A 6648-nucleotide genomic window follows, 5' to 3' on the forward strand; every position below is an offset into this window, starting at 1 on the left:
GCCGGGGAGCGGCGTCCCGCGGGGTCCGGCCCGGGTCCGAGCGCCGCGGACCGCTCCAGCCTCTGGTGCTGCTCTGGGCTGGCCGCGCGCACCTGAAGGGAAGCCCAGCAGCGCGGAACCTCAGGGTCCCGGAAACTTTCCAGGAGCTACTCCGCCCAGCAGAGAACGTGTAAGTGTCGCTCCCTCTGGGATGCTTGTGGTTCCTTCATTACAAAGCTCTCTGGGGGACGCGTGTAGCTCTTGCGGTGGGACCTGATGAACAGCAGAGAAGCAGCAGCCCTTCTTGCCTTACAGGAAACACCGAGTGTCACAGTCCATGCAGTTTCGCCTACTGCAGCGAAGTGAAGGGAACCTCAGTTTTTACTGGATCCCGCTTAAACCTTGAAACAGGCAGTAGGACTTAGACCTGAGCACACTCGGTGCGGTCGCTGAAACCATGGGTGAATCCACAGGACTGTGATGTGCCAACAGGCTGCAGTGATTGAGCGCCAAGGACCAGGGGGCGGTTTCCGGTTGGTGTCATGAAGCTTTGCTGATAGAGGCTTTTGGTTACGAACTTCTCAGGAGGTACTCGCTTTCTCCAGCTCCGGTCCCGTACAAACCGTGCTTCAGCCGGCACCTCTGGCTCCTGGGCGGCTCGGTGCAGGACTCCGTGCAGAGTGCCCGAGGGAGCACGTGCGCCCAGTGTTTTGGAGTAGGCATGTTTACTCTCTGGCTCTGATGTCTAATTGGTGTGGCCAGTACTTACTCCTGTGAACAAATACTTTTGGAAGAATGTGTGGAATTTGCCTTTTTAAATTTTCTATTTGTTTTTGCTTTGTTTGGTACCAAAATAGGCACCTGGAGAATGGAGTTTTGTTCCCTGAATGCTCCAAATAAGTATCATACACATTTTTTTTTGGAGAGGTTTTTGCTATAGTGCACGTGCACTCGCCGGAAAGACAGAGAGAGGCAAAGACAGGAAGCAAGAAGTCACCCCTCCGGGGGGGGGGGGGGCATGGCCACACCACTATCCCTTCCCCTTCATTCTCCTCTCAGGATTTTGGGCACACGACACACACACGCCTGGCATGAGCTCAAGCCACCAGGTCCGGGACTCGAACTGCGGTGTCTACTACATGGGAGTCCAGCAATGTAGCCATTACGCCATCTGCTGCTCCCAACATTACACTTTTTAAAAAAAGAATTATTTAATTTTATTAATTACCATCATCATTATTTTTAATGTGACCACAAAGCAAGGGAGAGAGAGAAAGAGAAAGCTAGCCTCCAAATCCAGGATTTGAACCGTTGTCGACCATGAGGGAGTGCAGCTCCTCAACCATTAGCCACTTGCCAGTCCCAGTATCATTACACTTTTAACCCAGTTGAGTTGATTATTACTTTTAATTTTTTGTAGAAATAAACTTGGTGAGCTTTCAAAAATCAACTTTTCTAACCTTAGAAATTAGTCAGCAAGTGTACCTTTATGTAGTGTAACTTATTTTCTAGGGAGAAGTTGGGAGCTGAGGAACAGGGAAAGCAGGCTCTTGATAATGACTAAGGACTACGTCAGAGATGCTACGCTGTGTACTGGAGAGGCAGCTGAAGGCATCCCAGGAGCATAAAGGATGATGGGGAAAATTACAAACTGAATTATGAAGTATGGAATACGAATTATCAGGTTGCAAATAGTATTATTACACATGTACAATTACAAGGATATAGACTATGATGCTATCAGTAGAGAGTCTGTAATGAAAGAGGGAGAGAAAATTCCTTGCAACTAACTTTTTAGGTCTATGAAGGAAACTTCTCTAGAAAGTAATCACTTCCAAATAAAATCGTTTGTTTGAAATTTTAGTTATCCAATGAGCTCCTGCTAACAACTGTTTTAAAACTCATAGGTTAATTGTTAAGCTCAAGTATAACTGATCAAGTGCCTCTGTGTGAAAGGTGACACTTTGGAATCCTTTATGCATGCATGCCATAGGGCCTGTGCACTTGCTGGAGAGATGGTGAAAGGGAAAGTGTGAAATTACCCCCTCCCCAGGGATTGGGGGAATGGCCACACTGTAATCCCTTCTCTTCTCTTCCATTCTCCTCCTGGGATTTTTGGGCACGCGTGCACATGCACCTGGCGTGATTTTCAAGTCACCGTTGCTTTCTTGAGAGGATTTACAGACTGTGATGTTGGGGATTACAGCCTTAAACTCACTATTCTCAAGACCCCAGGGGCAGGTGGAAAAGCCTCCTCAGGTAGTAAATGTGGGAAAATATTTTATGGAATCACTAAGAAGTCTAAAATTTAAGGGGGTAAATAAACTTGGATGTTTATCAGTTTCAACTAATAGTTGGAACAAAGCTCAACATTAAGGAATCTCCTTTTCTTGGGCACTGAGATGATTTGCTTCTGTTTGTTTAGTTTTCACAGTGGTCCTAAGCAGTGGTGGTGGTATTATCTTAGTTTTGTAGTTGAAGAAACAGCCTCAGGAAGGTTACATAACCAGATCCAAATTTCACAGCTGGTTAATTTAGGTTATGTTGGATGTTAACATTTAAATTTTGTTATTTTTTCCGTGTGGCTCAAATTGCTCTTAAAATAGTGTTGATTTTTCTATGTGAAATAATCCAGAGGAGGTTCTTGGTTCAAAGCAGGTCTTTGCCTGGTGCCAAAATATTAAAGTTCAAGGAGTGATAATTTGCTATGGTGCTTATGGTTTTCAAATATTGGTGGAGGAAACCTTTACTCTTCTTTTTTTTTTTTTTGTGGGGGAGAGATTTTTATTATAGGGCACATGCACTTGACAGAGACAGACAGAAAGCAAGAAATCCCCCCCTCCCTCATGGGATGGCCATGCCACAGTCCCTCCTCCTCCGTTCAACTCCGGGGATCTGGGGCATGCATGGACCCGTGCCTGGCATGAGTTTTAAGCTGCTGTGTCCAGGACTCAAACTGCAGTTGACGATGTGGGAGTCCAGCAGTGCTACCATCGTGCCATCTGCTGATCCCAGAGCCCTTACTCTTGATCGGCCAGTTAATAACATGGCTGGCTCTGAGTCGCAATCTTTGGTGACTTTCTCCTCTTTTTTCCTGAAACCTAAAAGATTCTGGTTGTGTATATTCTTCCTGTTCATCATGACTGCAACGCAGGCTTTCTCTAAATATAAAACCTGGAGGCAGATCCGTGGACTTCTAAGGGTTGAATGTTCTATGTGCAAATGCACACCTGCAATATCATATGTGCTCTGTGAAATGTTTTTAAATTGGTGTTAGCACTTAGGTTAGTGTTGACCCTGTCTGTTGAGGGCAGAAAGGCACACACTGCACACACTGCAAGTGCTGAAACATTCCTTAGATGCAGATAGGAAAGTCTCATCAAGAAGCAGTTCTGATAAGAGTCCATTTCTGGAACCCCTGTTGGCGTGTCATAAGAGAATGATTCCACCTTCATGAAAGACCAGGAATGGCAGCATCTGTTCCAGACTGGGTCCTGTTCCCCGTCACCTTCTATTTGACACAGGACACTCATATACCTTACCCGGCCAAGTGATGACACCTGGCCACCTCCTTAGACCTCTCTGGATCCTATCTGCTTTAAGTGGCTTGAGTTCTTGAGAACCTGGAAGATGCATGCTAGTGTGATAATAAAACCATCTGGGAGTAATCTTGGAAAAATCATGGAGAGTGGAAAGCATGCTAGAAGACTCCATTTTCAAAAACGGGTAAACACTAAGTTCCAAAAAATTGAGCTTAAATTAGGTGTGTAGCAAAATTGCAAATCACATTTTGAAAAGATGAATCAGGACTACTTAGGAAAGAAAAGATAGCAATGCTCAGTATGTAGTATATGCTTGGTAAGGATCACTCAAGTCTAATTAACCTCACCTCCTTTTTGATAAAGTTATTAGATAAGGTATATTGGGACATTGTCATGTATATGCAAAGTCCGCTTTTAGCAGATGTTTAGCAAAGTGCTGCATGTGTTCTTTACTCAGGTTGGAAAAGTGTGGGTCTGACAGCAGTGTAGGTAAGTACATTTGTGTCTTGTACTCAGAGAGTTGGTCAATAGAGTGATGAGACTTGAACGGTGTGCCTTGAGGAGGGAACTTGGTGAAAAAACTCCTTGTAAGGAGCCTCAAGTGATCTGTGAAAATGGTTCACTTGTTCTCTTGACCTAGAAAACCCCACAAAAATCATGCAAATCAAAGGGTCCAAATCTTCATGGCCACTTTAAGAATGCCTGTGAAACGGCCCAGGCCATGAATGGTATCCAAAAAGCCACTCAGTATCTGAAAGAAGTCACTTGACAAAAGCAGTGTGTGCCATTTCTGTTACTTAGAAGTTGGTAGGTATGGCCAGGTCGAATAGTGGGACTAGACACAAGATCGATAGCTCAAAAAGTGTGCTTAGGTTTTGCTGTACAGGCTTAGAAAATGCAGAGAGCTGTGCTGAATGTAAGGGCTTAGTTGCAGGTTCCCCGGTCATTGAGCATGTTCGTGTGGACAAAGCACCAGATGTGTTGCCGTCTTTATAGAGCCCACATATGAGCTTCCCCGCCACGTGGAGATGATCCTCACTGAACAGGAAAAATTACTCCTAAGCCAGCAGAGAAGGTTGCTCAGAAGAAAAAGGTAGCCCAGAAGAAACTGAAGAAACAAAATCTTATGGCATAGGAATAAGTTCAGCATAAAATGAATGCAGACAAAAGTTAAAAAAAAAAAAAGGAAAAGAAAAAAACCCCCATATATTCCTAGATTTGGGGGTTAGTCGTGCTTTGTTTAATGACAGGGATACAGTCTGACTAATGTGGTGGTAGGCGATTTAGATTTCATTGCTCTATCAACAACATAGTGTACTTAAACCCAGTGGATATAGCCCATGCCTTAGGCAGTAATCTTACATGTAATCTTAAAAGACCACCATTGAATCTGCAGATGTTGACCAAAACATCTTCTTGTGGGACCTAACTATATCTAGAACCAAGAAGGTGATAATCCCACAGTACTTTCAAAGACTAGAGACGACCGACCGTGGTTAAGAATGGGTATTCAGGGGTCAGCAGGTAGCATAGTGGTTAAAGGGCGAGGCACCCACGTGGCCAGCCGTGGTTTGAGTTTCGGATCCAGCAGTTTGAAACTGGTTGTTTATACATGTGTGTTGGCCAAAATCCTGAGAGGAGAATGGAGGAGAAGAGACTGTGGTGTGCTCATTCCCCCCTGGGGTCTGATTTCTCACTTTCTGCACCTCTGTCTCTCTGGTGAGTGCATGCAATGCATGGCCTATAGCAAAACTCTCTTACTCTAGGGGAGAAAAATATGTGTGTGTGTGTGTGTGTGTGTGTGTGTATGTATTCTAGAGAGGAACTTGCACAAATTATTTGAGCTCTTTGCACCTCATTTATTTCTTTAATAAAATTAAGATAATAATGCCTATATCATAGAGCTATTGGGGATGTTGAAAGATTAAATTAGATCATTGATGTGAAGTGCTTGCAACAGTCTGCTAGTGAATTGTATGTGTAAACTGCAAGTCTTCCGTTGCTGCCACTGTTTTCACTACATTTGCTAATGGTACTAAGACTTACAACTGTGTAGTGCACATTTCTGGGCTTCTGTCTAAACACTTGTCCAGGATAGGATAATCAGGTTTTGGAGTGGAGCTAGAAACTGTTGTCAGAAGCCACCGGATGTGTTTGCCTCAGTGCAAAGGCTGAGACGGCACTTACCTAGCATTGCCGGTGTGGTGAGTAGAGACGGTCACGTTCTCAACTCTGCACCTTGTTCGGGTTTCCAAGTGCTTCTGTTAAGGAGCTATGGCTTGGTAAAAGAACAGTCTCCACTAAACTAGGAGTTAGGAAAGCTCTTCCCTGGAATCAGTCCAATTTGTAACCAGTTATATGATCTTGGGTACTGAGGTTAACTCAGTGGATCACTACAAGGTGTGATTTTACCCCCCAGGGGACATTAGACCATTTCTGGACACATTTTTGGTTGTCTCTGTGGGGGTTGGGGAAATAATATATTCCCATTTAGTGGGCAGAGGCCAGGGAAGCTGATCAGTACCCTCCAATGCATCGGACAGCCTCCTAAACAAAGAATTGTCCTGACCTAAATGTTAGGAGTGTTGAGGTGAGAACTCTAGCTTAACAGGTATGTGCTTCTTTTTCAGAATTTGCTTTACAGTATCACCAAGTAATTTTAAAAATATATTTATAAATAAGCTGTTGAGAGTTAATGTATAATCTACAGGTATATAGCATTCTCTAGAGGAACAGATTATAGGGGCCTGGAAGTCAGATAAACGTAGGCTTGAATCTCAGTCCTATCAACATCACCTGCTGTGTGATTTGCGGCAAATTTCTCTATCTGTGAAAAACAAATTTCTATTTTGTAGGGTTTAGAGACATAAACAGGATATGTATGTAAATTATTTAGCATAGTCCTTGGGCACAGTTGTGATAACTATTGTTTCTTAAATTCACATTTTTTTGGGGTAATGGAATGGAGGGATGCTTAGGAAAATGTGAGCTTTGGAGAGAGGATAAATTAGAAAATTGGATTTTTATAGTTAAAGGATAAAAACTAAAAAAGATTGTTATTTTTCAGAATAGGGCTTGATCTTAGAGGAGGTCAGTGTCTTAGGAAGGGTTACTTGATTTTATAGGG

At 43.6% G+C, this 6648-nt stretch overlaps 1 protein-coding gene across 10 annotated transcripts in view; it reads left to right on the forward strand.

Moving 5' to 3' along the window:
- The window catches only part of SGMS1 (sphingomyelin synthase 1), a 350554-nt gene that overhangs the window by 240512 nt on the left and 103394 nt on the right, over positions 1–6648 (forward strand). Inside the window, exon 1 of one of the 10 annotated variants that reach the window (XM_006169743.3) lies at positions 14–169. The exons of the other annotated variants lie outside the window; for them this stretch is intronic. The gene's annotated coding sequence lies outside the window, so the exon portion shown is untranslated. Of the gene's footprint in view, positions 1–13; positions 170–6648 lie in introns of those variants that run through there. 10 annotated transcript variants of the gene reach the window in all.

This window comes from Tupaia chinensis, unplaced genomic scaffold (assembly GCF_000334495.1).
Source record: "Tupaia chinensis unplaced genomic scaffold, TupChi_1.0 Scaffold147458_1, whole genome shotgun sequence".
Taxonomy (NCBI): Eukaryota; Metazoa; Chordata; class Mammalia; order Scandentia; family Tupaiidae; genus Tupaia; species Tupaia belangeri.